Genomic DNA, 24,054 nt, shown 5'->3' with positions numbered 1-24,054 from the left:
CCTGAAAAAAAAAAAAAATCAAATCAGTGGGAGATTAATATTTACATTTGTGCTTCAGTGACAGTCCTGCGTGTGTGACATCTCTCTCATTTGTTGCCACCAACAACAGAGTGTGTAACATTGTGCCTGATTTTCGTTGTGGTCTCACTCACCTGTAAAGGGGTAGCTAAATCATACTGAAGTTATAGCTCACCGTGTAATTTGTGTGACAGCAACAAATACCGTTAGTTTGTTTACATTTTTAAAACAATGAGGAAGTCTGGTGGAAGAGGTTGTGGCCGGGGGCGTTCATTGTCAGCTGGTAATGAGGGTAGTGGTAGTGGTGGAGCATCAGCTGGTCGTGGGAAAAAAAATATTGCACCTAAGTCTGGAGCTGTGGAGCCAGGTTCGTCGTCTGGCTACACAAGGCCTCGAACGCTCCCTTTTCTGGGAGTAGGAAAACCACTTTTAAAGCCGGAGCAGCAAGAGCAAGTTTTGGCTTATCTTGCTGACTCAGCCTCTAGCTCTTTTGCCTCCTCTCATGAAACTGGTAAATGTCAAAGCAGCGCGTCGTTAGTGGATGTTCACGGTCAGGGACAAGTCGCTTCCTTGTCCTCTTCAGCAAAAACAACAACAGAGAAGAATGCAGCAGGCGACACAACGGGTTACTCCATGGAGCTCTTTACACATACCGTCCCTGGCTTAGAAAGTGAAGCAGTTAACAGTCCATGCCCATTACAAGTTGAATCTGACATGGAGTGCACTGATGCACAGCCACAGCCAGACTACTATGCTGGTCCTTTGACTCAGACCACAACATTGCCCTCGCAGGGTAATGATCAAGAATCAGACCCTGATGAGACTATGTTGCCCCATCACGAACGCTATACCACCGACCGACACGGTGACACAGACGAAGTTGCACACGAGCTACAAGAAGAGGTAATAGATGACCCAGTTCTTGACCCCGATTGGCAGCCATTGGGGGAACAGGGTGCAGGCGGCAGCAGTTCTGAAGCGGAGGAGGAGGGGCCGCAGCAGGCATCAACATCGCAACAGGTTCCATCTGCCGGGCCCGTATCTTGCCCAAAACGCATGGCAAAGCCAAAACCTGTTGGAGGACAGCGTGGCCATCCGGTTAAAGCTCAGTCTGCAATGCCTGAAAAGGTATCCGATGCTAGAAAGAGTGCAGTCTGGCATTTTTTTAAACAACATCCAATTGATCAGCGCAAAGTCATCTGTCAAAAATGTTCAACTACCTTAAGCAGAGGACAGAATCTGAAAAGTCTCAATACAAGTTGCATGCATAGACATTTAACCACCATGCATTTGCAAGCCTGGACTAACTACCAAACGTCCCTTAAGGTTGTAGCACCCTCGGCCAATGAAGCTAGTCAGCAACGCAACATCCCTTCCGGCAGTGTAGGGCCACCATTTTCCGCACCACCTGCAGTATCTGTGCAGGTTTCTTTGCCAGGCCAAAGCAGTCAGGGTCAGGGAATCACCAGTTTCGTAGTAGGAAACACTGCATCTAGGACACCGGCGGCAACAATACCATCTCCCACCGTCTCTCAGTCTGCCATGTCCACCGGCACCCCCGCTAGTTCCACGATCTCCAGCTCTCCAGTCCAGCTCACCCTACATGAGACTATGGTTAGAAAAAGGAAGTACTTAGCCTCGCATCCGCGTACACAGGGTTTGAACGCCCACATAGCTAGACTAATCTCGTTAGAGATGATGCCCTACCGGTTAGTTGAAAGCGAAGCTTTCAAAGCCCTGATGGACTACGTTGTACAACGCTACGAGCTACCCAGTCGACACTTTTTTTCCAGAAAAGCCATCCCAGCCCTCCACCAGCATGTTAAAGAGCGCATCGTCCATGCACTCAGGCAATCTGTGAGCACAAAGGTGCACCTGACAACAGATGCATGGACCAGTAGGCATGGCCAGGGACGTTACGTGTCCATCACGGCACACTGGGTAAATGTGGTGGATGCAGGGTCCACAGGGGACAGCAAGTTTGGGACAGTTCTGCCTAGCCCACGGTCTAGGAAACAGTTGGCTGTAGCCGTTCACACCCCCTCCTCCTCCTCTTCGTCCTCCTGCAGAAGCGAGAGCTTGTCCACAGACCGCAGTCGCACAACCACTCCATCCGCAGCTGCCACTGTTGCACACCAGGTCTCCCATTATGGGGCAGCTACTGGCAAACGTCAGCAGGCTGTATTGGCTATGAAGTGTTTGGGCGACAACAGACACACCGCGGAAGTTCTGTCCGAGTTCTTGCAGAAAGAAACGCAGTCGTGGCTGGGCACTGTAGATCTTGAGGCAGGCAAGGTAGTGAGTGATAACGGAAGGAATTTCATGGCTGCCATCTCCCTTTCCCAACTGAAACACATTCCTTGCCTGGCTCACACCTTAAACCTGGTGGTGCAGTGCTTCCTGAAAAGTTATCCGGGGTTATCCGACCTGCTCCTCAAAGTGCGTGGACTTTGCTCACATATCCGCCGTTCGCCCGTACACTCCAGCCGTATGCAGACCTATCAGCGTTCTTTGAACCTTCCCCAGCATCGCCTAATCATAGACGTTGCAACAAGGTGGAACTCAACACTGCACATGCTTCAGAGACTGTGCGAACAGAGGCGGGCTGTTATGTTTTTGTGGGAGGATACACATACACGGGCAGGCAGTAGGATGGCAGACATGGAGTTGTCAGGTGTGCAGTGGTCGAAGATTCAAGACATGTGTCAAGTCCTTCAGTGTTTTGAGGAATGCACACGGCTGGTTAGTGCAGACAACGCCATAATAAGCATGAGCATCCCCCTAATGCGTCTGCTGATGCAAAGTTTGACGCACATAAAGGATCAGGCGTCTGCAGCTGAGGAAGAGGAAAGCCTTGATGACAGTCAGCCATTGTCTGGCCAGGGCAGTGTACAGGACGAGTTAGCGGGCGAAGAGGAGGAGGAGGACGAGGAGGATGATGGGGATGATTATATTTGTAATGAGGAAGCTTTTCCGGGGCCACTGGAAATTGGTGGCGCGGCAAGGCCGGGTTCTGGTTTTTGGAGGGACACAAGTGACGTGGATTTGCCTGAAACTGCCCCTCAAACAAGCACAACCGCAGATTTGAGAACTGGAACTTTGGCCCACATGGCGGATTATGCCTTACGTATCCTCAAAAGGGACACACGCATAACTAAAATGATGAACGATGACGATTACTGGTTGGCCTGCCTCCTTGATCCTCGCTATAAAGGCAAATTGCAAAATATAATGCCACATGAGAACTTGGAACTAATATTAGCAACCAAACAATCAACTCTTGTTGACCGTTTGCTTCTGGCATTCCCTGCACACAGCGCCCGTGATCGTTCTCACACGAGCTGCAGGGGCCAGCAGACCAGAGGAGTTAGAGGGGCAGAAATCAGAAGTGGCGTTGGCCAGAGGGGTTTTCTGACCAGGTTGTGGAGTGATTTTGCTATGACCGCAGACAGGACAGGTACTGCAGCATCAATTCAAAGTGACAGGAGACAACATTTGTCCAGTATGGTTACAAACTATTTTTCATCCCTTATCGATGTTCTCCCTCAACCGTCATTCCCATTTGATTACTGGGCATCAAAATTAGACACCTGGCCAGAATTGGCAGAATATGCATTGCAGGAGCTTGCTTGCCCGGCAGCTAGTGTCCTATCAGAAAGAGTATTCAGTGCTGCAGGTTCAATACTAACAGAAAAAAGGACTCGTCTGGCTACCCAAAATGTAGATGATCTAACCTTCATTAAAATGAACCACAACTGGATTTCGAAATCTTTTGCCCCACCTTGCCCGGCTGACACCTAGCTTTCCTATGTAAAGGTCTTGCCTGTGGACTATTCTGAACGACTTTTCCAATCTCGTAATTTGCAGCACCTGATTGTCCAGCATCCGACATGTTAACACCTCCCTAAATGGCCAAAGTCCCCACACGGGGCCGTGGTATCGCCACTTGGCGCCAGCACCCCTGAGAGTACTGTTTGACTGAAGAGGTGGGTGTGCCCGCTTTTGGTCGACGGCACTGCCACTAGGTCCCTCATAGTACAATAAAGTGTCTGGCGGTGGTGGTGCGCACCCAACGTCAGACACACCGTTGTAATATGAGGGGCCCTGGGCCTGTACCGCCGGCCACAAGACAGTCCCCCCCCCCCAGGTCAAACAGTGCTCTACGACTTGCAAAATTTTCTCTCACAGCTCCACCAATGTTTAGTCTATGCGCTGACATCCTTCAATGCCTGGCACTGTCAATACCATTGTATTGACATTTTTCTTATGTTAGGCCTTCGAAGCCTGTCTGCGGTCCCTCCTTCCACTAGGCCTCCACTGACCTGTCTACTGCTGCCCGTGTTCCCCTGGAACCAATTTTAAATTGCCTACAGCCAGCCCAATTTATTATGTTAGGGCTTCGAAGCCTGTCTGCGGTCCCTCCTTCCACTAGGCCTCCACTGACCTGTCTACTGCCGCCCGTGTTCTCCTGGAACCAATTTTAAATTGCCTACAGCCAGCCCAATTTATTATGTTAGGGCTTCGAAGCCTGTCTGCGGTCCCTCCTTCCACTAGGCCTCCACTGACCTGTCTACTGCCGCCCTTGTTCCCCTGGAACCAATTTTAAATTGCCTACAGCCCAATTTTTGTTATGTTAGGCCTTCGAAGCCTGTCTGCGGCCCGTTCTTTCCACTACTACTACACTGACCTGGCTACTGCCGCCCGTGTTCCCCTGGAACCAATTTTAAATTGCCTACAGCCCAATTTTTGTTATGTTAGGCCTTCGAAGCCTGTCTGCGGCCCGTTCTTTCCACTACTACTACACTGACCTGGCTACTGCCGCCCGTGTTCCCCTGGAACCAATTTTAAATTGCCTACAGCCAGCCCAATTTATTATGTTAGGGCTTCGAAGCCTGTCTGCGGTCCCTCCTTCCACTAGGCCTCCACTGACCTGTCTACTGCCGCCCGTGTTCTCCTGGAACCAATTTTAAATTGCCTACAGCCAGCCCAATTTATTATGTTAGGGCTTCGAAGCCTGTCTGCGGTCCCTCCTTCCACTAGGCCTCCACTGACCTGTCTACTGCCGCCCTTGTTCCCCTGGAACCAATTTTAAATTGCCTACAGCCCAATTTTTGTTATGTTAGGCCTTCGAAGCCTGTCTGCGGCCCGTTCTTTCCACTACTACTACACTGACCTGGCTACTGCCGCCCGTGTTCCCCTGGAACCAATTTTAAATTGCCTACAGCCCAATTTTTGTTATGTTAGGCCTTCGAAGCCTGTCTGCGGCCTGTTCTTTCCACTACTACTACACTGACCTGGCTACTGCCGCCCGTGTTCCCCTGGAACCAATTTTAAATTGCCTACAGCCAGCCCAATTTATTATGTTAGGGCTTCGAAGCCTGTCTGCGGTCCCTCCTTCCACTAGGCCTCCACTGACCTGTCTACTGCCGCCCGTGTTCCCCTGGAACCAATTTTAAATTGCCTACAGCCAGCCCAATTTATTATGTTAGGGCTTCGAAGCCTGTCTGCGGTCCCTCCTTCCACTAGGCCTCCACTGACCTGTCTACTGCCGCCCGTGTTCCCCTGGAACCAATTTTAAATTGCCTACAGCCAGCCTAATTTATTATGTTAGGGCTTCGAAGCCTGTCTGCGGTCCCTCCTTCCACTAGGCCTCCACTGACCTGTCTACTGCCGCCCGTGTTCCCCTGGAACCAATTTTAAATTGCCTACAGCCCAATTTTTGTTATGTTAGGCCTTCGAAGCCTGTCTGCGGCCCGTTCTTTCCACTACTACTACACTAACCTGGCTACTGCCGCCCGTGTTCCCCTGGAACCAATTTTAAATTGCCTACAGCCCAATTTTTGTTATGTTAGGCCTTCGAAGCCTGTCTGCGGCCCGTTCTTTCCACTACTACTACATACACTGACCTGGCTACTGCCGCCCGTGTTCCCCTGGAACCAATTTTAAATTGCCTACAGCCAGCCCAATTTATTATGTTAGGGCTTCGAAGCCTGTCTGTGGTCCCTCCTTCCACTAGGCCTCCACTGACCGTGTACCCCTTGAACCAACATCAGAAAATATAAAAATAAGTATTTTGCTTATAAAAAAAAAAATACTGGAGAGATATCAAATGCAGACATTTTAACATTAAAAACAAACACATACAACAAAAATCTGGTACAGTACTAAAAATGGCCACCAGCTACAATAACTTTCTCCTGCAAGTAGTTAACTGAAAGTTTTTTTCAATTTAAAACACAGATATGGCATCCACCGAGTGTTGTCCTGTCGCGTCTTCTTTATATTATTGCCAAGAAGATGCAAAACAATGAAAATAATAAAATCATTATTTACCAAAAAAATAGAGTAAGTCAAAACCACATTGCAAAAAAACATTCATTACAAATAAAGAAGCAGGGCGCGTCCGAGGGTGAGTATATACCTAATAAGAATATAATCACCCTCGGACGCGCCCTGCTTCTTTCCGACAGCCTTCCTTCCTAAGAATCAGCCCTTCCATGGTGTAGAGAGAGGGTTTGTTACACTCCAAGGTGTTCCCCAGGTTGCCTTTCCTGAGCTTCGATCTTCATGCTCTCGTTTAGTAGTTGTCGGAAAGTAGGCTGCATTAGGCCTACAAATTGGGTATGGGGTGGAGAGAGATGGTGTGTTACACTCCAAGGTGTTCCCCAGGTTTCCTTGCCATTGCTTCGGTCTTCCGACTTTCGTTTAGTAGTTGTAGAAAACTACACTGCATTAGGCCTACAAAATGGGTATCGGGTGGAGAGAGATGGTGTGTTACACTCCAAGGTGTTCCCCAGGTTGCCTTTCCTGAGCTTCGATCTTCCGGCTCTCGTTTAGTAGTTGTTGGAAACTACACTGCATTAGGCCTACAAATTGGGTATGGGGTGTAGAGAGATGGTGTGTTCCACTCCAAGGTGTTCTCCAGGTTGCCTTTCCTGAGCTTCGATCTTCCGGCTCTCGTTTAGTAGTTGTTGGAAACTACACTGCATTAGGCCTACAAATTGGGTATGGGGTGTAGAGAGATGGTGTGTTCCACTCCAAGGTGTTCTCCAGGTTGCCTTTCCTGAGCTTCGATCTTCCGGCTCTCGTTTAGTAGTTGTTGGAAACTACACTGCATTAGGCCTACAAATTGGGTATGGGGTGTAGAGAGATGGTGTTTTCCACTCCAAGGTGTTCTCCAGGTTGCCTTTCCTGAGCTTCGATCTTCCGGCTCTCGTTTAGTAGTTCTTGGAAACTACACTGCATTAGGCCTACAAATTGGGTATGGGGTGTAGAGAGATGGTGTTTTCCACTCCAAGGTGTTCTCCAGGTTGCCTTTCCTGAGCTTCGAACTTCCGGCTCTCGTTTAGTAGTTCTTGGAAACTACACTGCATTAGGCCTACAAATTGGGTATGGGGTGTAGAGAGATGGTGTGTTCCACTCCAAGGTGTTCTCCAGGTTGCCTTTCCTGAGCTTCGATCTTCCGGCTCTCGTTTAGTAGTTGTTGGAAACTACACTGCATTAGGCCTACAAATTGGGTATGGGGTGTAGAGAGATGGTGTGTTCCAATCCAAGGTGTTCTCCAGGTTGCCTTTCCTGAGCTTCGATCTTCCGGCTCTCGTTTAGTAGTTCTTGGAAACTACACTGCATTAGGCCTACAAATTGGGTATGGGGTGTAGAGAGATGGTGTTTTCCACTCCAAGGTGTTCTCCAGGTTGCCTTTCCTGAGCTTCGATCTTCCGGCTCTCGTTTAGTAGTTGTTGGAAACTACGCTGCATTAGGCCTACAAATTGGGTATGGGGCGTAGAGAGATGGTGTGTTCCACTCCAAGGTGTTCCCCAGGTTTCCTCGCCAATGCTTCGATCTTCATGCTCTCGTTTAGTAGTTGTTGGAAACTACGCTGCATTAGGCCTACAATTTGGGTATGGGGTGTAGAGAGATGGTGTGTTCCACGCCAAGGTGTTCTCCAGGTTGCCTTTCCTGAGCTTCGATCTTCCGGCTCTCGTTTAGTAGTTCTTGGAAACTACACTGCATTAGGCCTACAAATTGGGTATGGGGTGTAGAGAGATGGTGTGTTCCACTCCAAGGTGTTCTCCAGGTTGCCTTTCCTGCGCTTCGATCTTCCGGCTCTCGTTTAGTAGTTGTTGGAAACTACGCTGCATTAGGCCTACAAATTGGGTATGGGGTGTAGAGAGATGGTGTGTTCCACTCCAAGGTGTTCCCCAGGTTTCCTCGCCAATGCTTCGATCTTCATGCTCTCGTTTAGTAGTTGTTGGAAACTACGCTGCATTAGGCCTACAAATTGGGTATGGGGTGTAGAGAGATGGTGTGTTCCACTCCAAGGTGTTCTCCAGGTTGCCTTTCCTGAGCTTCGATCTTCCGGCTCTCGTTTAGTAGTTCTTGGAAACTACACTGCATTAGGCCTACAAATTGGGTATGGGGTGTAGAGAAATGGTGTGTTCCACTCCAAGGTGTTCTCCAGGTTCCCTTTACTGAGCTCCAATCTTCCGGCTCTCGTTTAGTAGTTGTTGGAAACTACACTGCATTAGGCCTACAAATTGGGTATGGGGTGTAGAGAGATGGTGTATTCCACTCCAAGGTGTTCTCCAGGTTGCCTTTCCTGAGCCTCGATCTTCCGGCTCTCGTTTAGTAGTTCTTGGAAACTACACTGCATTAGGCCTACAAATTGGGTATGGGGTGTAGGGAGATGGTGTTTTCCACTCCAAGGTGTTCTCCAGGTTGCCTTTCCTGAGCTTCGATCTTCCGGCTCTCGTTTAGTAGTTGTTGGAAACTACGCTGCATTAGGCCTAAAATTTGGGTATGGGGTGTAGAGAGATGGTGTGTTCCACTCCAAGGTGTTCTCCAGGTTGCCTTTCCTGAGCTTCGATCTTCCGGCTCTCGTTTAGTAGTTGTTGGAAACTACACTGCATTAGGCCTACAAATTGGGTATGGGGTGTAGAAAGATGGTGTGTTCCACTCCAAGGTGTTCTCCAGGTTGCCTTTCCTGAGCTTCGATCTTCCGGCTCTCGTTTAGTAGTTGTTGGAAACTACGCTGCATTAGGCCTACAAATTGGGTATGGGGTGTAGAGAGATGGTGTGTTCCACTCCAAGGTGTTCCCCAGGTTTCCTCGCCAATGCTTCGATCTTCATGCTCTCGTTTAGTAGTTGTTGGAAACTACGCTGCATTAGGCCTACAAATTGGGTATGGGGTGTAGAGAGATGGTGTGTTCCACTCCAAGGTGTTCTCCAGGTTGCCTTTCCTGAGCTTCGATCTTCCGGCTCTCGTTTAGTAGTTCTTGGAAACTACACTGCATTAGGCCTACAAATTGGGTATGGGGTGTAGAGAGATGGTGTGTTCCACTCCAAGGTGTTCTCCAGGTTCCCTTTCCTGAGCTTCGATCTTCCGGCTCTCGTTTAGTAGTTGTTGGAAACTACACTGCAATAGGCCTACAAATTGGGTATGGGGTGTAGAGAGATGGTGTGTTCCACTCCAAGGTGTTCTCCAGGTTGCTTTTCCTGAGCCTCGATCTTCCGGCTCTCGTTTAGTAGTTCTTGGAAACTACACGGCATTAGGCCTACAAATTGGGTATGGGGTGTAGAGAGATGGTGTTTTCCACTCCAAGGTGTTCTCCAGGTTGCCTTTCCTGAGCTTCGATCTTCCGGCTCTCGTTTAGTAGTTGTTGGAAACTACGCTGCATTAGGCCTACAAATTGGGTATGGGGTGTAGAGAGATGGTGTGTTCCACTCCAAGGTGTTCTCCAGGTTGCCTTTCCTGAGCTTCGATCTTCCGGCTCTCGTTTAGTAGTTGTTGGAAACTACACTGCATTAGGCCTACAAATTGGGTATGGGGTGTAGAGAGATGGTGTGTTCCACTCCAAGGTGTTCTCCAGGTTGCCTTTCCTGAGCTTCGATCTTCCGGCTCTCGTTTAGTAGTTCTTGGAAACTACACTGCATTAGGCCTACAAATTGGGTATGGGGTGTAGAGAGATGGTGTGTTCCACTCCAAGGTATTCTCCAGGTTGCCTTTCCTGAGCTTCGATCTTCCGGCACTCGTTTAGTAGTTGTTGGAAACTACACTGCATTAGGCCTACAAATTGGGTATGGGGTGTAGAGAGATGGTGTGTTCCACTCCAAGGTGTTCTCCAGGTTGCCTTTCCTGAGCTTCGATCTTCCGGCTCTCGTTTAGTAGTTCTTGGAAACTACACTGCATTAGGCCTACAAATTGGGTATGGGGTGTAGAGAGATGGTGTTTTCCACTCCAAGGTGTTCTCCAGGTTGCCTTTCCTGAGCTTCGATCTTCCGCCTCTCGTTTAGTAGTTGTTGGAAACTACACTGCATTAGGCCTACAAATTGGGTATGGGGTGTAGAGAGATGGTGTGTTCCACTCCAAGGTGTTCCCCAGGTTTCCTCGCCAATGCTTCGATCTTCATGCTCTCGTTTAGTAGTTGTTGGAAACTACGCTGCATTAGGCCTACAAATTGGGTATGGGGTGTAGAGAGATGGTGTGTTCCACTCCAAGGTGTTCTCCAGGTTGCCTTTCCTGAGCTTCGATCTTCCGGCTCTCGTTTAGTAGTTCTTGGAAACTACACTGCATTAGGCCTACAAATTGGGTATGGGGTGTAGAAAGATGGTGTGTTCCACTCCAAGGTGTTCTCCAGGTTGCCTTTCCTGAGCTTCGATCTTCCGGCTCTCGTTTAGTAGTTCTTGGAAACTACACTGCATTAGGCCTACAAATTGGGTATTGGGTGTAAAGAGATGGTGTGTTCCACTCCAAGGTGTTCTCCAGGTTGCCTTTCCTGAGCTTCGATCTTCCGGCTCTCGTTTAGTAGTTCTTGGAAACTACACTGCATTAGGCCTACAAATTGGTTATGGGGTGTAGAGAGATGGTGTGTTCCACTCCAAGGTGTTCTCCAGGTTGCCTTTCCTGAGCTTCGATCTTCCGGCTCTCATTTAGTAGTTGTTGGAAACTACACTGCATTAGGCCTACAAATTGGGTATGGGGTGTAGAGAGATGGTGTGTTCCACTCCAAGGTGTTCTCCAGGTTGCTCTTCCTGAGCTTCGATCTTCCGGCTCTCGTTTAGTAGTTGTTGGAAACTACACTGCATTAGGCCTACAAATTGGGTATGGGGTGTAGAGAGATGGTGTGTTCCACTCCAAGGTGTTCTCCAGGTTGCCTTTCCTGAGCTTCGATCTTCCAGCTCTCGTTTAGTAGTTCTTGGAAACTACACTGCATTAGGCCTACAAATTGGGTATGGGGTGTAGAGAGATGGTGTTTTCCACTCCAAGGTGTTCTCCAGGTTGCCTTTCCTGAGCTTCGATCTTCCGGCTCATGTTTAGTAGTTGTTGGAAACTACGCTGCATTAGGCCTACAATTTGGGTATGGGGTGTAGAGAGATGGTATGTTCCACTCCAAGGTGTTCCCCAGGTTTCCTCGCCAATGCTTCGATCTTCCGGCTCTCGTTTAGTAGTTGTTGGAAACTACACTGCATTAGGCCTACAAATAGGGTATGGGGTGTAGAGAGATGGTGTGTTCCACTCCAAGGTGTTCTCCAGGTTGCCTTTCCTGAGCTTCGATCTTCCGGCACTCGTTTAGTAGTTGTTGGAAACTACACTGCATTAGGCCTACAAATTGGGTATGGGGTGTAGAGAGATGGTGTGTTCCACTCCAAGGTGTTCTCCAGGTTGCCTTTCCTGAGCTTCGATCTTCCGGCTCTCGTTTAGTAGTTCTTGGAAACTACACTGCATTAGGCCTACAAATTGGGTATGGGGTGTAGAGAGATGGTGTTTTCCACTCCAAGGTGTTCTCCAGGTTGCCTTTCCTGAGCTTCGATCTTCCGGCTCTCGTTTAGTATTTGTTGGAAACTACGCTGCATTAGGCCTACAAATTGGGTATGGGGTATAGAGAGATGGTGTGTTCCACTCCAAGGTGTTCCCCAGGTTTCCTCGCCAATGCTTCGATCTTCATGCTCTCGTTTAGTAGTTGTTGGAAACTATGCTGCATTAGGCCTACAAATTGGGTATGGGGTGTAGAGAGATGGTGTGTTCCACTCCAAGGTGTTCTCCAGGTTGCCTTTCCTGAGCTTCGATCTTCCGGCTCTCGTTTAGTAGTTCTTGGAAACTACACTGCATTAGGCCTACAAATTGGGTATGGGGTGTAGAAAGATGGTGTGTTCCACTCCAAGGTGTTCTCCAGGTTGCCTTTCCTGAGCTTCGATCTTCCGGCTCTCGTTTAGTAGTTCTTGGAAACTACACTGCATTAGGCCTACAAATTGGGTATTGGGTGTAAAGAGATGGTGTGTTCCACTCCAAGGTGTTCTCCAGGTTGCCTTTCCTGAGCTTCGATCTTCCGGCTCTCGTTTAGTAGTTCTTGGAAACTACACTGCATTAGGCCTACAAATTGGTTATGGGGTGTAGAGAGATGGTGTGTTCCACTCCAAGGTGTTCTCCAGGTTGCCTTTCCTGAGCTTCGATCTTCCGGCTCTCATTTAGTAGTTGTTGGAAACTACACTGCATTAGGCCTACAAATTGGGTATGGGGTGTAGAGAGATGGTGTGTTCCACTCCAAGGTGTTCTCCAGGTTGCTCTTCCTGAGCTTCGATCTTCCGGCTCTCGTTTAGTAGTTGTTGGAAACTACACTGCATTAGGCCTACAAATTGGGTATGGGGTGTAGAGAGATGGTGTGTTCCACTCCAAGGTGTTCTCCAGGTTGCCTTTCCTGAGCTTCGATCTTCCGGCTCTCGTTTAGTAGTTCTTGGAAACTACACTGCATTAGGCCTACAAATTGGGTATGGGGTGTAGAGAGATGGTGTTTTCCACTCCAAGGTGTTCTCCAGGTTGCCTTTCCTGAGCTTCGATCTTCCGGCTCATGTTTAGTAGTTGTTGGAAACTACGCTGCATTAGGCCTACAAATTGGGTATGGGGTGTAGAGAGATGGTATGTTCCACTCCAAGGTGTTCCCCAGGTTTCCTCGCCAATGCTTCGATCTTCATGCTCTCGTTTAGTAGTTGTTGGAAACTATGCTGCATTAGGCCTACAAATTGGGTATGGGGTGTAGAGAGATGGTGTGTTCCACTCTAAGGTGTTCTCCAGGTTGCCTTTCCTGAGCTTCGATCTTCCGGCTCTCGTTTAGTAGTTGTTGGAAACTACGCTGCATTAGGCCTACAATTTGGGTATGGGGTGTAGAGAGATGGTGTGTTCCACTCCAAGGTGTTCTCCAGGTTGCCTTTCCTGAGCTTCGATCTTCCAGCTCTCGTTTAGTAGTTCTTGGAAACTACACTGCATTAGGCCTACAAATTGGGTATGGGGTGTAGAGAGATGGTGTGTTCCACTCCAAGGTGTTCTCCAGGTTGCCTTTCCTGAGCTTCGATCTTCCAGCTCTCGTTTAGTAGTTCTTGGAAACTACACTGCATTAGGCCTACAAATTGGGTATGGGGTGTAGAGAGATGGTGTGTTCCACTCCAAGGTGTTCTCCAGGTTGCCTTTCCTGAGCTTCGATCTTCCAGCTCTCGTTTAGTAGTTCTTGGAAACTACACTGCATTAGGCCTACAAATTGGGTATGGGGTGTAGAGAGATGGTGTGTTCCACTCCAAGGTGTTCTCCAGGTTGCCTTTCCTGAGCTTCGATCTTCCGGCTCTCGTTTAGTAGTTGTTGGAAACTACGCTGCATTAGGCCTACAAATTGGGTATGGGGTGTAGAGAGATGGTGTGTTCCACTCCAAGGTGTTCCCCAGGTTTCCTCGATAATGCTTCGATCTTCATGCTCTCGTTTAGTAGTTGTTGGAAACTACGCTGCATTAGGCCTACAAATTGGGTATGGGGTGTAGAGAGATGGTGTGTTCCACTCCAAGGTGTTCTCCAGGTTGCCTTTCCTGAGCTTCGATCTTCCGGCTCTCGTTTAGTAGTTCTTGGAAACTACACTGCATTAGGCCTACAAATTGGGTATGGGGTGTAGAGAGATGGTGTGTTCCACTCCAAGGTGTTCTCCAGGTTCCCTTTCCTGAGCTTCGATCTTCCGGCTCTCGTTTAGTAGTTGTTGGAAACTACACTGCATTAGGCCTACAAATTGGGTATGGGGTGTAGAGAGATGGTGTGTTCCACTCCAAGGTGTTCTCCAGGTTGCCTTTCCTGAGCTTCGATCTTCCGGCTCTCGTTTAGTAGTTCTTGGAAACTACACTGCATTAGGCCTACAAATTGGGTATGGGGTGTAGAGAGATGGTGTTTTCCACTCCAAGGTGTTCTCCAGGTTGCCTTTCCTGAGCTTCGATCTTCCGGCTCTCGTTTAGTAGTTGTTGGAAACTACGCTGCATTAGGCCTACAAATTGGGTATGGGGTGTAGAGAGATGGTGTGTTTCACTCCAAGGTGTTCTCCAGGTTGCCTTTCCTGAGCTTCGATCTTCCGGCTCTCATTTAGTAGTTGTTGGAAACTACACTGCATTAGGCCTACAAATTGGGTATGGGGTGTAGAGAGATGGTGTGTTCCACTCCAAGGTGTTCTCCAGGTTGCCTTTCCTGAGCTTCGATCTTCCGGCTCTCGTTTAGTAGTTGTTGGAAACTACACTGCATTAGGCCTACAAATTGGGTATGGGGTGTAGAGAGATGGTGTGTTCCACTCCAAGGTGTTCTCCAGGTTGCCTTTCCTGAGCTTCGATCTTCATGCTCTCGTTTAGTAGTTGTTGGAAACTACGCTGCATTAGGCCTACAAATTGGGTATGGGGTGTAGAGAGATGGTGTGTTCCACTCCAAGGTGTTCTCCAGGTTGCCTTTCCTGAGCTTCGATCTTCCGGCTCTCGCTTAGTAGTTCTTGGAAACTACACTGCATTAGGCCTACAAATTGGGTATGGGGTGTAGAGAGATGGTGTGTTCCACTCCAAGGTGTTCTCCAGGTTGCCTTTCCTGAGCTTCGATCTTCCGGCTCTCGTTTAGTAGTTCTTGGAAACTACACTGCATTAGGCCTACAAATTGGGTATTGGGTGTAAAGAGATGGTGTGTTCCACTCCAAGGTGTTCTCCAGGTTGCCTTTCCTGAGCTTCGATCTTCCGGCTCTCGTTTAGTAGTTCTTGGAAACTACACTGCATTAGGCCTACAAATTGGTTATGGGGTGTAGAGAGATGGTGTGTTCCACTCCAAGGTGTTCTCCAGGTTGCCTTTCCTGAGCTTCGATCTTCCGGCTCTCGTTTAGTAGTTGTTGGAAACTACACTGCATTAGGCCTACAAATTGGGTATGGGGTGTAGAGAGATGGTGTGTTCCACTCCAAGGTGTTCTCCAGGTTGCTCTTCCTGAGCTTCGACCTTCCGGCTCTCGTTTAGTAGTTGTTGGAAACTACACTGCATTAGGCCTACAAATTGGGTATGGGGTGTAGAGAGATGGTGTGTTCCACTCCAAGGTGTTCTCCAGGTTGCCTTTCCTGAGCTTCGATCTTCCGGCTCTCGTTTAGTAGTTCTTGGAAACTACACTGCATTAGGCCTACAAATTGGGTATGGGGTGTAGAGAGATGGTGTGTTCCACTCCAAGGTGTTCTCCAGGTTCCCTTTCCTGAGCTCCAATCTTCCGGCTCTCGTTTAGTAGTTGTTGGAAACTACACTGCATTAGGCCTACAAATTGGGTATGGGGTGTAGAGAGATGGTGTGTTCCACTCCAAGGTGTTCTCCAGGTTGCCTTTCCTGAGCTTCGATCTTCCGGCTCTCGTTTAGTAGTTCTTGGAAACTACACTGCATTAGGCCTACAAATTGGGTATGGGGTGTAGGGAGATGGTGTTTTCCACTCCAAGGTGTTCTCCAGGTTGCCTTTCCTGAGCTTCGATCTTCCGGCTCTCGTTTAGTAGTTGTTGGAAACTACGCTGCATTAGGCCTACAATTTGGGTATGGGGTGTAGAGAGATGGTGTGTTCCACTCCAAGGTGTTCTCCAGGTTGCCTTTCCTGAGCTTCGATCTTCCGGCTCTCGTTTAGTAGTTGTTGGAAACTACACTGCATTAGGCCTACAAATTGGGTATGGGGTGTAGAGAGATGGTGTGTTCCACTCCAAGGTGTTCTCCAGGTTGCCTTTCCTGAGCTTCGATCTTCCGGCTCTCGTTTAGTAGTTGTTGGAAACTACGCTGCATTAGGCCTAGAAATTGGGTATGGGGTGTAGAGAGATGGTGTGTTCCACTCCAAGGTGTTCCCCAGGTTTCCTCGCCAATGCTTCGATCTTCATGCTCTCGTTTAGTAGTTGTTGGAAACTACGCTGCATTAGGCCTACAAATTGGGTATGGGGTGTAGAGAGATGGTGTGTTCCACTCCAAGGTGTTCTCCAGGTTGCCTTTCCTGAGCTTCGATCTTCCGGCTCTCGTTTAGTAGTTCTTGGAAACTACACTGCATTAGGCCTACAAATTGGGTATGGGGTGTAGAGAGATGGTGTGTTCCACTCCAAGGTGTTCTCCAGGTTCCCTTTCCTGAGCTTCGATCTTCCGGCTCTCGTTTAGTAGTTGTTGGAAACTACACTGCAATAGGCCTACAAATTGGGTATGGGGTGTAGAGAGATGGTGTGTTCCACTCCAAGGTGTTCTCCAGGTTGCTTTTCCTGAGCTTCGATCTTCCGGCTCTCGTTTAGTAGTTCTTGGAAACTACACGGCATTAGGCCTACAAATTGGGTATGGGGTGTAGAGAGATGGTGTTTTCCACTCCAAGGTGTTCTCCAGGTTGCCTTTCCTGAGCTTCGATCTTCCGGCACTCGTTTAGTAGTTCTTGGAAACTACACTGCATTAGGCCTACAAATTGGGTATGGGGTGTAGAGAGATGGTGTGTTCCACTCCAAGGTGTTCCCCAGGTTTCCTCGCCAATGCTTCGATCTTCATGCTCTCGTTTAGTAGTTGTTGGAAACTACGCTGCATTAGGCCTACAAATTGGGTATGGGGTGTAGAGAGATGGTGTGTTCCACTCCAAGGTGTTCTCCAGGTTGCCTTTCCTGAGCTTCGATCTTCCGGCTCTCGTTTAGTAGTTCTTGGAAACTACACTGCATTAGGCCTACAAATTGGGTATGGGGTGTAGAAAGATGGTGTGTTCCACTCCAAGGTGTTCTCCAGGTTGCCTTTCCTGAGCTTCGATCTTCCGGCTCTCGTTTAGTAGTTCTTGGAAACTACACTGCATTAGGCCTACAAATTGGGTATTGGGTGTAAAGAGATGGTGTGTTCCACTCCAAGGTGTTCTCCAGGTTGCCTTTCCTGAGCTTCGATCTTCCGGCTCTCGTTTAGTAGTTCTTGGAAACTACACTGCATTAGGCCTACAAATTGGTTATAGGGTGTAGAGAGATGGTGTGTTCCACTCCAAGGTGTTCTCCAGGTTGCCTTTCCTGAGCTTCGATCTTCCGGCTCTCATTTAGTAGTTGTTGGAAACTACACTGCATTAGGCCTACAAATTGGGTATGGGGTGTAGAGAGATGGTGTGTTCCACTCCAAGGTGTTCTCCAGGTTGCTCTTCCTGAGCTTCGATCTTCCGGCTCTCGTTTAGTAGTTGTTGGAAACTACACTGCATTAGGCCTACAAATTGGGTATGGGGTGTAGAGAGATGGTGTGTTCCACTCCAAGGTGTTCTCCAGGTTGCCTTTCCTGAGCTTTGATCTTCCGGCTCTCGTTTAGTAGTTCTTGGAAACTACACTGCATTAGGCCTACAAATTGGGTATGGGGTGTAGAGAGATGGTGTTTTCCACTCCAAGGTGTTCTCCAGGTTGCCTTTCCTGAGCTTCGATCTTCCGGCTCATGTTTAGTAGTTGTTGGAAACTACGCTGCATTAGGCCTACAAATTGGGTATGGGGTGTAGAGAGATGCTATGTTCCACTCCAAGGTGTTCCCCAGGTTTCCTCGCCAATGCTTCGATCTTCATGCTCTCGTTTAGTAGTTGCTGGAAACTATGCTGCATTAGGCCTACAAATTGGGTATGGGGTGTAGAGAGATGGTGTGTTCCACTCTAAGGTGTTCTCCAGGTTGCCTTTCCTGAGCTTCGATCTTCCGGCTCTCGTTTAGTAGTTGTTGGAAACTACGCTGCATTAGGCCTACAATTTGGGTATGGGGTGTACAGAGATGGTGTGTTCCACTCCAAGGTGTTCTCCAGGTTGCCTTTCCTGAGCTTCGATCTTCCAGCTCTCGTTTAGTAGTTCTTGGAAACTACACTGCATTAGGCCTACAAATTGGGTATGGGGTGTAGAGAGATGGTGTGTTCCACTCCAAGGTGTTCTCCAGGTTGCCTTTCCTGAGCTTCGATCTTCCGGCTCTCGTTTAGTAGTTGTTGGAAACTACGCTGCATTAGGCCTACAAATTGGGTATGGGGTGTAGAGAGATGGTGTGTTCCACTCCAAGGTGTTCCCCAGGTTTCCTCGATAATGCTTCGATCTTCATGCTCTCGTTTAGTAGTTGTTGGAAACTACGCTGCATTAGGCCTACAAATTGGGTATGGGGTGTAGAGAGATGGTGTGTTCCACTCCAAGGTGTTCTCCAGGTTGCCTTTCCTGAGCTTCGATCTTCCGGCTCTCGTTTAGTAGTTCTTGGAAACTACACTGCATTAGGCCTACAAATTGGGTATGGGGTGTAGAGAGATGGTGTGTTCCACTCCAAGGTGTTCTCCAGGTTCCCTTTCCTGAGCTTCGATCTTCCGGCTCTCGTTTAGTAGTTGTTGGAAACTACACTGCATTAGGCCTACAAATTGGGTATGGGGTGTAGAGAGATGGTGTGTTCCACTCCAAGGTGTTCTCCAGGTTGCCTTTCCTGAGCTTCGATCTTCCGGCTCTCGTTTAGTAGTTCTTGGAAACTACACTGCATTAGGCCTACAAATCGGGTATGGGGTGTAGAGAGATGGTGTTTTCCACTCCAAGGTGTTCTCCAGGTTGCCTTTCCTGAGCTTCGATCTTCCGGCTCTCGTTTAGTAGTTGTTGGAAACTACGCTGCATTAGGCCTACAAATTGGGTATGGGGTGTAGAGAGATGGTGTGTTCCACTCCAAGGTGTTCTCCAGGTTGCCTTTCCTGGGCTTCGATCTTCCGGCTCTCATTTAGTAGTTGTTGGAAACTACACTGCATTAGGCCTACAAATTGGGTATGGGGTGTAGAGAGATGGTGTGTTCCACTCCAAGGTGTTCTCCAGGTTGCCTTTCCTGAGCTTCGATCTTCCGGCTCTCGTTTAGTAGTTGTTGGAAACTACACTGCATTAGGCCTACAAATTGGGTATGGGGTGTAGAGAGATGGTGTGTTCCACTCCAAGGTGTTCTCCAGGTTGCCTTTCCTGAGCTTCGATCTTCATGCTCTCGTTTAGTAGTTGTTGGAAACTACGCTGCATTAGGCCTACAAATTGGGTATGGGGTGTAGAGAGATGGTGTGTTCCACTCCAAGGTGTTCTCCAGGTTGCCTTTCCTGAGCTTCGATCTTCCGGCTCTCGCTTAGTAGTTCTTGGAAACTACACTGCATTAGGCCTACAAATTGGGTATGGGGTGTAGAGAGATGGTGTGTTCCACTCCAAGGTGTTCTCCAGGTTGCCTTTCCTGAGCTTCGATCTTCCGGCTCTCGTTTAGTAGTTCTTGGAAACTACACTGCATTAGGCCTACAAATTGGGTATTGGGTGTAAAGAGATGGTGTGTTCCACTCCAAGGTGTTCTCCAGGTTGCCTTTCCTGAGCTTCGATCTTCCGGCTCTCGTTTAGTAGTTCTTGGAAACTACACTGCATTAGGCCTACAAATTGGTTATGGGGTGTAGAGAGATGGTGTGTTCCACTCCAAGGTGTTCTCCAGGTTGCCTTTCCTGAGCTTCGATCTTCCGGCTCTCGTTTAGTAGTTGTTGGAAACTACACTGCATTAGGCCTACAAATTGGGTATGGGGTGTAGAGAGATGGTGTGTTCCACTCCAAGGTGTTCTCCAGGTTGCTCTTCCTGAGCTTCGACCTTCCGGCTCTCGTTTAGTAGTTGTTGGAAACTACACTGCATTAGGCCTACAAATTGGGTATGGGGTGTAGAGAGATGGTGTGTTCCACTCCAAGGTGTTCTCCAGGTTGCCTTTCCTGAGCTTCGATCTTCCGGCTCTCGTTTAGTAGTTCTTGGAAACTACACTGCATTAGGCCTACAAATTGGGTATGGGGTGTAGAGAGATGGTGTTTTCCACTCCAAGGTGTTCTCCAGGTTGCCTTTCCTGAGCTTCGATCTTCCGGCTCTCGTTTAGTAGTTGTTGGAAACTACGCTGCATTAGGCCTACAAATTGGGTATGGGGTGTAGAGAGATGGTGTGTTCCACTCCAAGGTGTACCCCAGGTTTCCTCGATAATGCTTCGATCTTCATGCTCTCGTTTAGTAGTTGTTGGAAACTACGCTGCATTAGGCCTACAAATTGGGTATGGGGTGTAGAGAGATGGTGTGTTCCACTCCAAGGTGTTCTCCAGGTTGCCTTTCCTGAGCTTCGATCTTCCGGCTCTCGTTTAGTAGTTCTTGGAAACTACACTGCATTAGGCCTACAAATTGGGTATGGGGTGTAGAGAGATGGTGTGTTCCACTCCAAGGTGTTCTCCAGGTTCCCTTTCCTGAGCTTCGATCTTCCGGCTCTCGTTTAGTAGTTGTTGGAAACTACACTGCATTAGGCCTACAAATTGGGTATGGGGTGTAGAGAGATGGTGTGTTCCACTCCAAGGTGTTCTCCAGGTTGCCTTTCCTGAGCTTCGATCTTCCGGCTCTCGTTTAGTAGTTGTTGGAAACTACACTGCATTAGGCCTACAAATTGGGTATGGGGTGTAGAGAGATGGTGTTTTCCACTCCAAGGTGTTCTCCAGGTTGCCTTTCCTGAGCTTCGATCTTCCGGCTCTCGTTTAGTAGTTGTTGGAAACTACGCTGCATTAGGCCTACAAATTGGGTATGGGGTGTAGAGAGATGGTGTGTTCCACTCCAAGGTGTTCTCCAGGTTGCCTTTCCTGAGCTTCGATCTTCCGGCTCTCATTTAGTAGTTGTTGGAAACTACACTGCATTAGGCCGCCTACAAATTGGGTATGGGGTGTAGAGAGATGGTGTGTTCCACTCCAAGGTGTTCTCCAGGTTGCCTTTCCTGAGCTTCGATCTTCCGACTCTCGTTTAGTAGTTGTTGGAAACTACACTGCATTAGGCCTACAAATTGGGTATGGGGTGTAGAGAGATGGTGTGTTCCACTCCAAGGTGTTCTCCAGGTTGCCTTTCCTGAGCTTCGATCTTCATGCTCTCGTTTAGTAGTTGTTGGAAACTACGCTGCATTAGGCCTACAAATTGGGTATGGGGTGTATAGAGATGGTGTGTTCCACTCCAAGGTGTTCTCCAGGTTGCCTTTCCTGAGCTTCGATCTTCCGGCTCTCGCTTAGTAGTTCTTGGAAACTACACTGCATTAGGCCTACAAATTGGGTATGGGGTGTAGAGAGATGGTGTGTTCCACTCCAAGGTGTTCTCCAGGTTGCCTTTCCTGAGCTTCGATCTTCCGGCTCTCGTTTAGTAGTTCTTGGAAACTACACTGCATTGGGCCTACAAATTGGGTATTGGGTGTAAAGAGATGGTGTGTTCCACTCCAAGGTGTTCTCCAGGTTGCCTTTCCTGAGCTTCGATCTTCCGGCTCTCGTTTAGTAGTTCTTGGAAACTACACTGCATTAGGCCTACAAATTGGTTATGGGGTGTAGAGAGATGGTGTGTTCCACTCCAAGGTGTTCTCCAGGTTGCCTTTCCTGAGCTTCGATCTTCCGGCTCTCGTTTAGTAGTTGTTGGAAACTACGCTGCATTAGGCCTACAAATTGGGTATGGGGTGTAGAGAGATGGTGTGTTCCACTCCAAGGTGTTCCCCAGGTTTCCTCGATAATGCTTCGATCTTCATGCTCTCGTTTAGTAGTTGTTGGAAACTACGCTGCATTAGGCCTACAAATTGGGTATGGGGTGTAGAGAGATGGTGTGTTCCACTCCAAGGTGTTCTCCAGGTTGCCTTTCCTGAGCTTCGATCTTCCGGCTCTCGTTTAGGAGTTCTTGGAAACTACACTGCATTAGGCCTACAAATTGGGTATGGGGTGTAGAGAGATGGTGTGTTCCACTCCAAGGTGTTCTCCAGGTTCCCTTTCCTGAGCTTCGATCTTCCGGCTCTCGTTTAGTAGTTGTTGGAAACTACACTGCATTAGGCCTACAAATTGGGTATGGGGTGTAGAGAGATGGTGTGTTCCACTCCAAGGTGTTCTCCAGGTTGCCTTTCCTGAGCTTCGATCTTCCGGCTCTCGTTTAGTAGTTCTTGGAAACTACACTGCATTAGGCCTACAAATTGGGTATGGGGTGTAGAGAGATGGTGTTTTCCACTCCAAGGTGTTCTCCAGGTTGCCTTTCCTGAGCTTCGATCTTCCGGCTCTCGTTTAGTAGTTGTTGGAAACTACGCTGCATTAGGCCTACAAATTGGGTATGGGGTGTAGAGAGATGGTGTGTTCCACTCCAAGGTGTTCTCCAGGTTGCCTTTCCTGAGCTTCGATCTTCCGGCTCTCATTTAGTAGTTGTTGGAAACTACACTGCATTAGGCCTACAAATTGGGTATGGGGTGTAGAGAGATGGTGTGTTCCACTCCAAGGTGTTCTCCAGGTTGCCTTTCCTGAGCTTCGATCTTCCGGCTCTCGTTTAGTAGTTGTTGGAAACTATACTGCATTAGGCCTACAAATTGGGTATTGGGTGTAGAGAGATGGTGTGTTCCACTCCAAGGTGTTCTCCAGGTTGCCTTTCCTGAGCTTCGATCTTCATGCTCTCGTTTAGTAGTTGTTGGAAACTACGCTGCATTAGGCCTACAAATTGGGTATGGGGTGTAGAGAGATGGTGTGTTCCACTCCAAGGTGTTCTCCAGGTTGCCTTTCCTGAGCTTCGATCTTCCGGCTCTCGCTTAGTAGTTCTTGGAAACTACACTGCATTAGGCCTACAAATTGGGTATGGGGTGTAGAGAGATGGTGTGTTCCACTCCAAGGTGTTCTCCAGGTTGCCTTTCCTGAGCTTCGATCTTCCGGCTCTCGTTTAGTAGTTCTTGGAAACTACACTGCATTAGGCCTACAAATTGGGTATTGGGTGTAAAGAGATGGTGTGTTCCACTCCAAGGTGTTCTCCAGGTTGCCTTTCCTGAGCTTCGATCTTCCGGCTCTCGTTTAGTAGTTCTTGGAAACTACACTGCATTAGGCCTACAAATTGGTTATGGGGTGTAGAGAGATGGTGTGTTCCACTCCAAGGTGTTCTCCAGGTTGCCTTTCCTGAGCTTCGATCTTCCGGCTCTCGTTTAGTAGTTGTTGGAAACTACACTGCATTAGGCCTACAAATTGGGTATGGGGTGTAGAGAGATGGTGTGTTCCACTCCAAGGTGTTCTCCAGGTTGCTCTTCCTGAGCTTCGACCTTCCGGCTCTCGTTTAGTAGTTGTTGGAAACTACACTGCATTAGGCCTACAAATTGGGTATGGGGTGTAGAGAGATGGTGTGTTCCACTCCAAGGTGTTCTCCAGGTTGCCTTTCCTGAGCTTCGATCTTCCGGCTCTCGTTTAGTAGTTCTTGGAAACTACACTGCATTAGGTCTACAAATTGGGTATGGGGTGTAGAGAGATGGTGTTTTCCACTCCAAGGTGTTCTCCAGGTTGCCTTTCCTGAGCTTCGATCTTCCGGCTCATGTTTAGTAGTTGTTGGAAACTACGCTGCATTAGGCCTACAAATTGGGTATGGGGTGTAGAGAGATGGTGTGTTCCACTCCAAGGTGTTCCCCAGGTTTCCTCGCCAATGCTTCGATCTTCATGCTCTCGTTTAGTAGTTGTTGGAAACTACGCTGCATTAGGCCTACAAATTGGGTATGGGGTGTAGAGAGATGGTGTGTTCCACTTCAAGGTGTTCTCCAGGTTGCCTTTCCTGAGCTTCGATCTTCCGGCTCTCGTTTAGTAGTTCTTGGAAACTACACTGCATTAGGCCTACAAATTGGGTATGGGGTGTAGAGAGATGGTGTGTTCCACTCCAAGGTGTTCTCCAGGTTGCCTTTCCTGAGCTTCGATCTTCCGGCTCTCGTTTAGTAGTTGTTGGAAAGTACGCTGCATTAGGCCTACAAATTGGGTAT

The sequence above is a fragment of the Ranitomeya imitator genome, chromosome 3, assembly GCF_032444005.1.
Source record: "Ranitomeya imitator isolate aRanImi1 chromosome 3, aRanImi1.pri, whole genome shotgun sequence".
In the NCBI taxonomy this organism is placed as follows: Eukaryota; Metazoa; Chordata; class Amphibia; order Anura; family Dendrobatidae; genus Ranitomeya; species Ranitomeya imitator.
Note: the sequence above shows the minus strand (reverse complement) of the source record.